This window comes from Saccopteryx bilineata, chromosome 7 (genome assembly GCF_036850765.1).
Source record: "Saccopteryx bilineata isolate mSacBil1 chromosome 7, mSacBil1_pri_phased_curated, whole genome shotgun sequence".
Taxonomy (NCBI): domain Eukaryota; kingdom Metazoa; phylum Chordata; class Mammalia; order Chiroptera; family Emballonuridae; genus Saccopteryx; species Saccopteryx bilineata.
The window spans coordinates 20,869,346-20,881,312 of record NC_089496.1 but is presented as its reverse complement, the minus strand read 5'-3'; positions in this window follow the sequence as shown (position 1 = coordinate 20,881,312).

Genomic DNA, 11,967 nt, shown 5'->3' with positions numbered 1-11,967 from the left:
GATGTGATCACAGGGAAAACTGAAACAAGAGTGGGTCTGGTGTTGATAATGGTGCTTGCTGAGAGAAATTTCTTGAGTTGTCTTCTCTAAAGAAGACAAATTGGACTCTACTTGGACAATTCAAGAGAAGTGATGCAGTATGCTCTTATGAAGCAGCTTACTACACCTAACTACAGCCCTCATTCAGTGCATTGTTTACGAGCTGTATTTACTAGTCTAGTTATTTCTCAGTTGACCTGAGAGAAACACTACCAATGAATCTTACTGGGCACACAGCAGAGCTTCTGCATTGTATGTGGCATAAGTTATGGTGATGCGTTGCTACAACAGCTGCCTGGATATGATGGAAAGCAGATTGCTGCCTTCTGCCAGATATATTAGTTCTGTTGCTCAGTAACAGAACTCTTCTTAGCCCTGAGGCAGAGGCTATGGAGCCATTCTCAGAGCCCAGGGCCAATTTGCTCCAATCAAGCCATGGCTGCAGGAGGGGAAGAGAGAGGGAGGGAGGAAGGGAGGGGAGAGAGGAGAGAGAGAGAGAGAAGAGAGAACTGAGAGGGGAAAGGATGGAGAAGCAGATGGACACTTCTCCTGTGTGCCCTTACTGAGAATTGAACCTGGGACTTCCACATGCTGGGCCGATGCTCTACCACTGAGCCTATTGGTCAGGACCAAGTTTGATTTTTCCCTTTGAGTATATCAGGTGTAAACATGCATGGAATGCATTTAAAGAAAGCTGACATGGAACCCAGCAATTCAAAATTACCAGTAAGTCTCTCTGCAGGTACACAAGAGATGTTTATGAGAAGCATTATGGTGCACTCAGAGCTGTATTTGAGGGTAAAATAAATCAGATTGACAGCCTCATGTGAAACACAGTATTTTTCATTACAAATTGTATTTCTTTTTCTTTTTTTTTTCTAAAGCTGGAAACGGGGAGAGACAGTCAGACAGACTCTCGCATGCGCCCGACCGGGATCCACCCGGCATGCCCACCATGGGGCGACGCTCTGCCCAACAGGGGGCGATGCTCTGCCCATCCTGGGCATCGCCATGTTGCGACCAGAGCCACTCTAGTGCCTGAGGCAGAGGCCACAGAGCCATCCCCAGCACCTGGGCCATCTTTGCTCCAATGGAGCCTTGGCTGCAGGAGGGGAAGAGAGAGACAGAGAGGAAGGCGCGGCGGAGGGGTGGAGAAGCAAATGGGTACTTCTCCTGTGTGTCCTGGCCGGGAATCGAACCCGGGTCCTCCGCACGCTAGGCCGACGCTCTACCACTGAGCCAACCGGCCAGGGCCACAAATTGTATTTCTATGTAGCACAAATCCCATACATGTTAAATGGCAGTAACACATGTGACATCTTAATAAGCAATGGCCTTGCCACTCCAGATGTTCTGCAGAGACTTTAGGAGATAGATTTCTCTGGGTATTAAATCAGTTTGAAATAATGTGATGAGAAAAACTTGTTAACCCAAACAGTGACACTAGAGAGAGCTCTCTTTCAGAAGTCACTGTAGTGAGTCTAATCAAGCTATAAAGTAAATGAACTAATTAATAATATTTCTACTGAAGCACCATAATCATTAACAACACTAGGAGAAGTTTTGTACCCTCACCAAGGAAGGACTATTAGATAATCTCCTCGCTACTAAATCTAAAGTTTTTAAAGACCAGTGGCTGGGAATGTTGAAAGGTTAGGATGGGAGGGTACACTTACGGGAATAATATGCTAATGCTATGTTATGACAGGCTGTCACTGGAAAGTGAGGCTTTTATCACTGCTTTCTAATGACTCAGGTGTCATGGGTACAAATTGAATTTATCTTACCTTTGTAATGGGTTTTTGAGTTGGACAGATGATGAACACTGTGTTGTACCTGTGGGAGGCAGAGAGTTGATAGCAGAACATATACATGGAAACCTAGATCAGGAAGTACCTGTGCACCTGGTTGTCTGGGATATGGTTATATCAAAACTGTATGGAATCTAGAATGTGCCAAACACTATCCCAGTCGTTGGAAATATGTGATATGTGAGAACATGTTATTTCTGTTTGGGAAGGGGTGGAGAATGACACTATAATTTGAACTAATTTTATTGTGTGTTAAATGTTACTTTAATCTTTCTTCCAAAGCTATCTAGTATAACAAATGTGTTGTTAATTGATACAATTATACAATAATTAGGAAATATCCTGGGAGGTTGATTTGAAGCCCACACAAGATATATATGAAAACAGATTGACTGAAAGTATGAGAGAGTTTGGCTTTTTTTTTTTTTTAAAGAAATAATTACATACACAAATACCTTCATTAAAACATATAGATGGTTCAAATAACTATAGGTGATAAAAGATAAAAGAGTAATCAAACTTGGAAGAGACTATCAAAAGGCTCCTGAAGGGATATGGTCACAATTAACATGCTTTGTGGAGAATATTCCTATTTTTCACCAGGTGGGTTCAAATCATAGTAGTTGTTAGGATGTTAGAAGGGTTATTCCTTTGTATAAAATATTGTAAAACAAGTAATAAAAAGATACTCAAGAACTACATGTCAAGGAGATATACTGACTGATCTCAGAGTATGGATTGGGAAGGAAAATGTCAGTTGTAGACCTGCAAGTCATTTTCTCCCTCCGCTGTGGGATGTCGCTGGAAGAAAGAGACAGAAAAACCTCTTGTAGACATTCTAAAGATAAAACTCCTGGTAAACACAGTAATGGTATTTACTAGCAGGAGAATTCTTAACCATGGGGTATTTTTAGTACATGTATCTGATTTGTCTAGGATTGCTCACATTAAACTTGGAAATGTGTGAACTTATGGGGCATAGTACCTGGAGAATATCACCTAAGCTATGTAACCATCTGTGTAGAAAATAGAGATGTTTCAAGACAGAAATACCTCTTTTTTATGTGAGTGATACTCCTGCATGCAACACGTCAAGCTCAGACACTTCAACTAGACCAGAGTAGTGGTAGTGCTGTACAAAAGGACCCAGGGAGTGACATTGGCTATCCAAGATTTCTCCAGAACTTCCTATTCTTATGATATGCTGTCTCTTTAAAATATTAGTATGGTTTAATTGTGGATAACATTTCTGATATTTGTGAATCTGATTTGACAATTCAACCTTTGATATCATTTCAAGTTATATCCCTCAATGCTCAGAGTTACCACTAAAATAACCCTTTAAACTGGCCTCCTACATTTTTAAGACCCAAACTTTTCCTCTCTATTTTTGAGCCATATCAAAACTTGCTGCCTGAAACTAATGTAATATTGAATGTCAATTATAATTGAAAAAAATTTCTTCCCTGTCTCATGATTGAAGTTGTCTAGATCTTGCTCTCAAATCGTAAGTTGATTATTAATAATTAATAGACATTTGTTATTATTGTAATTATTGTTAGTGTTCCCTGATTAAGGAAACCAATCTTGTGTCACATGTCTTAACACAGAACTATTGATACATTATTTTCTGGTTCTCTTCAAATGAAGGTGACATTACTTTTTGAACCATCTTGTGATTTTTTCATGCCTCTCTTAACACATTCAAACTTCAAATAAATTTCTTTTGGTAAGCCTGTCTTAATTACTATTAAAACAGAAATGTATGACACTATTTTCTAAATTTCCCACAGTGTTTAGCAGGATATATTTTATCTGAAGACACTTCATGAATATTTGACAAGTTAAATTGAGTGGACAGATAAGCTTTTGATTTTCCTCAAAGCGGGGGTGGGGTTAGAGGAGGTGTAATGATGACATTATTAGCATAAATAAGCAAATTCAACTTCAGTTTGTTTTCTGAGCTTCCAACATTAGAAGAAAAGAGGAATGGTCTTTTCCTCTTTTACATTTTCTTTAGGGTGAGGAAAAAGACAGAAGTTAATTTTTCTTTTTGGTGGGCATAGGGAGCAACTTTAAGGAATGTTATTCAATATGTTCAGAGGGTTTTAGAAAATCCCCAAATTTGTCAGAAATAGAAATAGGGGAGAAAAAAATGAAATAATTAGATAAATTAGAAAGCTAATTATGCATTATTGATTTGATTTATTAGTATCTGAGGTTTAATGAAAAGTCACTGAAAAGACAATAGGCAAAATTGGCATTTAGAGAAACTTGTAATTTGTTTATTCCTGAGAAATGTTCACACTGAGGTCCAATTAAGATCAAAATAGTTTCTATTGGTAGTTCATTAAGCCCAACAGATGGTCAGTGATTTCTGTTGAGGGGGTTGCAGTTTACAAATGAAGATTTTCACGAGGGTATTTAGATACTTGAATATTTTGAGGGTACCTCCACTTAAGAGTATCTCCTACCTTCCCCACATTGATGTGCAGAAAGCCCAATCTATAACCTTGACATTGAGGAGCAATGGATGTGGGAAGTTCAGAGGTCAGAACCTTTGCAGGTTAGGGCTGTCATATAAAGTGCTGGGAGAAAAAGTTGATCTTTAGTACTTTCTTGCTTCAGTCACTTTTTCTTTGGCAATTAGGCCTAAGTTGGTGATCTTTTGGTATTTTATCTACTTCATGCAAACAGAGAGCCAACTAGGGGGTGAGGGAAGAACCTATTATGTTAAGGGGGTTGTCCTTTCTCTCTCCTGGAACTGTTAATAGAACTATAAAGTGCAAAACCAACTTCACTAGAAAAATAATTTGTGATATGTAGCCATATGCACTTGAAATAAAAGAAACATTTTCCTTTATTTCCCTAAGAACTAACAATATTTTTGTAAAATAGCTATATTTCAAATATTACACATTAAACAGGGACATTGGTGTGGGCTATTGTTTGAACAGGTCATCTTCTCCCTAGTTGTTTTACTGGACACAGACACTAAAGTTTGTCAGTATATTTGTCTTTTCTCTATGCGGATACAATATTAATACCATCCACTAAATGTTTCTTGATTTCCAGGAAAAAAAATTAATAGGAAAACTTCCTTTGTAAACATGTCACAGATCAGGATAAAATCCTTCCTTTAGAGAATGATTTTATGTTACAAATTTTTCTAGGAGGGTAATCAAAGTTTAATGTGATAGGCCTGTTTTTATTCTGGAAGTTGATATTTTAATACTATTGTGTAATACTAACAAAAAAACACCTTAAAGAGACTTTTAGGGTAGTGTGGTGATTAAGAAAACTAAAAGTAAAAAATAATTTCATAGAAACTTAAGTTATTTCCTTATATTTCTCAAATACCATGAAGGGCCATAATTTTGCTCATACTAATAACTTTTCTTTTCAGCTTTTTTCTTATGGAGCACTTTGCTGCAGACCAACCCAGCCCTTATTGTTTCCTTCAGCTTGACCAGACTTTAGACAGGTCTCTTCCTGCCTCTAGGTCCCTGAGCCCTCTTTTCTGAGAGCATTTATTTTAGAGCTTTTACACTTGGGGGCCAGTGAAAATAGAATTACTTTGGGGACTGCTAAGGCAAAAAGTACCCTGAGCATAAGCAAATTTGACTAAGAACATTAGATCTATAATCTTTATACAACATCAGGGTGGTTAAGTCTTTTATGGACCAATACGAAATTTCTGGCAGACTGGTCCACAGACTGCAGTTGAAAAACACTGTTTTAGAAAACTCATAAACTCTTTTTCTGCCATTTTGAGATGTAAATGTTTTTAACAGTCTGCTGGTTTCACAGCCCAGGACTGTCTTTCTCAAGGACCAGGCCATCCCTTTGATGTGTAATCATCTAGAATGATACACTGTCCCCTATTCTCTGTGGGAGTGTCCTGGATTCTTTGCCTGTATAACTTTGTAAGGTAAAATTTCTGCTTTGTCATTCTCATGCTTTACTCTCTCAACTCTCCTGAACTCCCATAAAGACCTCTTCCATAGCTACACATTTCTGCCCCTTCCTATTTTTTTCAATTGAAAACCCCCTTAACAACCTTCTGGATCTCCCAACTAGAGCAGGATTAGAAAGACAGAGAGTAAACTAAGCTAGGATTTTCTTTAATGGGTAAAGGGAAGGAAGGGTGGGGAATAATGCCACATTAATAATTACATTTAGTTCATTCACATAAATTTTAATACTGTTCTGAAAAACCCTTTTTATGGCATTGCTTCATGTATTGGTGCACTTAAAGGAGGGAGGGAAGGAAGAAAGGAAGGAAGGAAGGAAGGAAGGAAGGAAGGAAGGAAGGAAGGAAGGAAGGAAGGAAGGAAGGAAGAAGGGAAGGAAGAAAAGAAGGAAAGAAGGAAGGAAGGAAGGAGGGAATGAAGGATGAAGGAAGGAAGGAAAGGAAGGAAGGAAAGAAGGAAAGATAGAAGGAAGGAAGGAAAAAAAGAAAGAAAGAAAAAGAAAAGAAAGAAAAGGAAGAAAGATGGATCATTTTCTAGTCATGTTTCAGAACTTGGTAACTGGTTCCTGGTCTCCAGTCTTACTAATACATCATCTTCTTTAAAAAAATGATGAAACAAATGAGAAAACAAAATGCAAAGACAGCCTTGCTTAAATAATGCTTTTAATCAGATTGGTTCCAGCTCAGAAGCGCTCAGTAACTCTATTTCACGTTCTATTAGAAACAAATTTCTCTGTATGGCTATTCTCTGTCTACATTCTGGCTACATCATTATTGTGGACAAAAAGGGGCCACATATTAAACCTGACAAGCTCAGGGGAGGCCAGTGTGGTGGACCTTATAAACTCAGAGACAGAAAGTAATCACATACAATGGTATAATCATAAAAATGTCCAACTGCAGGTGAGTCATGGTGGGTAGTTATGTCCTAGTACTGTAGCTTCCCTGGTGAAGCTCAATCATTACCTTAACTGAGCCTGTCTATTATCTTTCTGCATCCAAGATGACATGCCTTTGAAATGTTAGAGCATCTTTTCCAGACCCTCAGGTCACACCTACCACACCAGAGCATGAGATCACAGAACCCCTCATTGTTAATCTGTTCCCCGAATGCCATCTCTGTGTGCTGAATGTGTTAATCATTAAATACCCTGTACCCACTAATGTAAAAGGAGTATGTGTCTCCCTGATTCACTCTTTATCCAATCCCAGAGATTTCCCTGCTTTGCTTTCTGCCACCCCCTTAACCTACCACCAATGGTTTTCATGTAACCCTTTTCAGCTCCTCCTTTGATTCTATTTTTTATTGATTTTAATTTATTGTGTTTACATAGATTCTAGTGTCTCCCGAATGCATCCCCCCTCCCCTGTATTCCCCTCAACATCCCTCTTGACACTCTCCCCATAGTGTCCTCCCCCCTTCCCTTCAGGTTTATCACATCCTATCATCCCCTTTCCAGCTGTCCTCTTTTCCTCTGGTCCCTTTGATCCCAGCTCTGTCTCATTTCCGTTCCTCAGTTCACATTGTTCATGCCATTGTGATCAGAGAAAATGCTTGACATGATTTCAATCTTCTTAAATTTGTTGAGACTGCTTTTGTGCCCTAACATGTGGTCTATCCTAGAGAATGTACCATGAGCACTTGAAAAGAATGTATATTCTGCTGCTTTAGGGTGAAAGGTTCTGAAGATATTTATTAAATCTAGTTGATCTAGTGTGTCCTATAAGTTTGCTGTTCCTTTGTTAATTTTCTTTCTTGAGGATCTATCTAGTGCTGTTAGTGGGGTATTGAAATCCCCTACTTTATAGTATTGCTGTTGATCTCGCCATTTATGTCCATCAAAATCTGCTTTATATATAGTGTGTTCATAAAGTCATGGTGCACTTTTGAATGGTCACAGGAAAGCAACAAAAGATGATAGAAATGTGAAATTCTGCATCAAATAAAAGGAAAATGCTCCCAGTTTCTGTAGGATGATGTGGCAGCATGTGCTCATGCGCAAATGATGATGTAACACCGTGTATACAGCGGAGCAGCCCACGGCCATGCCAGTAGACATGTGGATGGTACAGAGGAAAGTTCAGTGTGTTCTGCGGCTCGCTAAATTCGAATCCGTGACCAAAGTGCAACGTGAATATCGGTGCATTTATAACAAAATGCCACCACAGAGGAATAACATTACTCGGTGGGATAAGCAGTTGAAGGAAACTGGCAGTTTGGCGGAGAAACCTCGTTCTGGAAGGCCATCAGTCAGTAATGAGTCTGTAGAGGCTATACGGGATAGCTACCTAAGGAGCCCTAAACAATCTGTGCGTGAGCCCACATCAAACTGCCCTGAATGGGTATAAAACTGGGAGAGTTTTTCTTTTATTTGGTGCAGATTTCACATTCCTATTGTCTTTTGTTGCTTTCCTGTGACCGGTCAAAAGTACACCATGACTTTACAGACACATTGTATTTAGATGCTTCTATATTAGGTGCGTAGATATTTATAATGGTTATATTTTCCTGTTGGATTGCTCTCTTTATCATTATGTAGTGACCTTATTTGTCTCTTATTATAGCCTTTGTTTTAAAGTCCATTTTGTCTGATATAAGTATTGCTACACCAGTTTTTTTTTTCATTTCCATTTGTATGAAATATTTTTTTCCATCCTTTTATCTTCAGTCTGTGCATCTTTTGTTTTAAGATGTGTCTCTTGTAGATAGCATATGTATGGGTCCTATTCTCTTATCCATGCAGCTACCCTATGTCTTTTGATTCAATCATTTTACATTTAAGGTTATTATTGATATGTAGTTGTTTATTGCTATTTTATTCTTTAAAGCTGTATTCCTCTTTTGCTATATTCTTTTCCACATTTGATCTGTTTACAACAGGTCCCTTAACATTTCTTGCAGCATTGGTTTGGTTGTAATGAATTCCTTGAGTTTTTTTTTTTTGTCTGGGAAGCTTTTTATTTCTCCTTCAATTTTAAACGAGAGCCTTGCTGGATAAAGTAGTCTTGGTTGTAGGTTCTTGTTCTGCATTACTTTGAATATTTCTTGCCATTCCCTTCTGGCCTCAAGTGTTTCTGTTGAGGAGTTGGATGTCATCTTTATAGGGGCTCCTTTTAGGTGACAGCCTTTTTTTCTCTAGAAGATTTTAATATTTTCTCTTTATTACTTAGCTTTGGTATTTTAATTATGATGTGTTTTGGTGTAGATTTCTTTAGGTTTCTCTTTAATGGAATTCTCTGTGCTTCTTGAAATTGTGTGACTTTTTCTTGCATCAATTGGGGAAGTTTCCAGCTATTTTTTGATTGAACAAAGTTTCTGTCCCTTGTTCTTTCTCTTCTTCAGAAACCCCTGTGATGTGGATGTTATTTCTCTTCATGTTGTCACAGAGTTCTCTTAGAGTTTCCTTAGACTTTTTGAGTTTCTTTTCTTTTTGCTGCTCTGCTTCCATGCCTTCATTTATCTTGTCCTCTAACTTGATGATTCAATCCTCAGCTTCATCCATCCTGCTTTTAATTCCTTCCATTGTGGTCTTCATTTCTGATATTGTATTTGTCATTTCTGACTGATTCTTTATTATTATATATTTTAATATTCGTTTTCATACTTGCTATTTATTTAGTTGTGTGTTATGACCATCTATTGTTGTTTTAAGATCTTTGAGCATCCTAGCAATCATTATTTTAAACTCTGCATCCAATTATTTGGTTATATCTGACTCATTTAAGTCCTTTTTGGGGGATTTCTCTTGATTCATTTTGGTTGCATTTCTCTGCCTTCTCATTTTGTCTGTGTATAAGAAGGGTGTGGCCACTGGAGTCCAGTGGGTGTGGCCTTTGTGTTCCTTAGGTGTGGTCTGTCTGCAGACCCGCCACCACCTTTGCTGCTTCCTTAGGCATTCGGGTATGGGCATGTCTGCACTGGCTGGCTGCAGTTGTCACTGCAATTTCTGACTCTCCTCCATGGGAGGGTCTGTGTTCACGTGCCCGAGTCTACAAGCCTCAGTGGCCTCAGCCTTCGCCCCACCCCCGCCGGTTGTTTTATGTTTCAATCCCAGGCCGCAAACCTCCGCACCTTGGGCAGGGGTGAGCACCTTTGCTCATCTGCAGGTCTCTGCTTATTCCCAGGTTTTTGCCCCGCTTCCACAGGCAGAGCTGCAGGTGAAATTGCAGTCAGGCCAGCAGCTGGCCAGACCACTTTCTTATTTCCCTTCTGCCCCTGCCAGGTGAGACTGAGCTCACCCCGGGTCTCAGTTGTGGCCAGACTGGCTTCTGCCCCTGCTGACGGGACCATACTTCCACATCCCACTGCCTCCCACCCTCTGGTGAGCCCTCGGCAGTGTGGTTGGGGATGCTGCATCTTAGACCCTAGCACTCAATACTGTATTTCTGAAGGCTCCGTCCTTCTATGTGACTCTGCTCTGAGTGCCATGGTAGAGCTTGTTTGGCTGGTGTCCTGCTTCCCTTTGCTGGTATTGCTGGTCCTAGGGTAAATATTCACTTCAGATTTGGGGAGTGACTCAGCCCAGGGGTTAGGGTGGCTGTCCCTCAAAGTGTTTCTCCCTGTGTCTCCTAGATTATACTATCTTCCTGCTACTCTGGTCCTTTCCTCTCTCTCCATCCCCCGGACCCCTGTGTGAGTGGTTGTGAAAGAGGTTTTCTGTGCGGCCCCTTTAAGAAGAATTCTGGGTCTGAGAAATCTGTCTCTTTCTCACAAACAGTATCCTGACCTGTTTCACAGCTAAATACTGTCCATATGCTTCTAGGCTCTGGGGCTGCAGGCTGGGGCTTTGTTTCTGAGGCCCACGATCCTCCCTTCTCCACTAAACTCGCTTCCCACCATGCGAGTCTCTCCATGCTGCTCTTCACTCCTGGGACCTGGGCAACCCTTTTCACATTTATACTTTTCCTACCAATCTCAGTGTGGCTTCTTCAGTGTTCCTTGGTTAAAGAGTCCTCTTAGTTTAGTCCAAAGTTGGTTTTTCCAGATGATGGTTCTTAAAATTAATTTGTAATCCGCTTTGGTTCTGGGAGGTGGCAGTTGGTACGTCTGCCTGCTCCATCACCATCTTGTCATCCTCCCTTGATTCTAACATTTAAAACAAACTGCAAAACTGGAATATTTTTCAATTCATTGAGATTTTGGTCCCTGGAAACTGTCAGTTTGGCTCAAATAAACACAAAAATTCTCTCTAAGTTTGGACGTTTCTTACTTCAACAATATCAACTTCATTTTCTCTAAACTGGTCTTTTTATGCTTCATGAATGTGCCAAACAGCTAGTGCTTGACTTACGACCACAATTGGTTCTGACAGACCGGTCATAACACAATTTGGTCATAAGTTGAGTAGGCTATATGTACAGTACTTTGAAATAATATTATAAAAATCTTTAAGTCATATTTTATCACAATTTTCTTTCATTATTGTTATATATCATAATTTTCTTTGTTCATTTTATGCCATTTGTATCATCTCTACATCATTTTGTTTCTTATTTTTACATTTGTCAGGTTTAAGTAAAATACTGCATTACCAGTACAACTGGTTTAATATTTGCAAAACATACAAAATTACAAAATACAGGTACATATAAAAATACAAAATACAGGTGTAAAAAATACTATAGGAAATATTTTCCCAATTGCAAAACATATCAAAATATATAAATGTGTACAAAACATTTTATTGGCCAGCACTGTCGTACACCCAGCTGGGGAACACTTGTGCTGCCAGACACGGAGCAGTTGTAGCTAGCAATTGTGGTTGTAAAGTCGAATGGTCGTAAGTTGCATAGGTCATAAGTTGATCAATACCTGTATTTATTTATTACCTCACATATTTCATGATGGTATTTCATTGTCCTGCAATTCCATCTCCTCTTCTGATTATTACTAACTAGTGCAAGCTGAAAACAGACCCTATCAGCTTCTTGAAATCTTCCTTAACAACTCCAGCACTTTTTGAACCCTTTCTTTAAATTTCTACTGCACTTACATTGAGTTACATGAAGTTTTTTATTTGATTAATGTGACATTTCACTTATCTGTTTTTGTTGCAAATGATAGTTTTTACAACAGTGAGCTTTCCAGATAATGAAAGCTCTGAAACTTCTTCACTTTTATATGGTTTTTAATGAAATATTTCT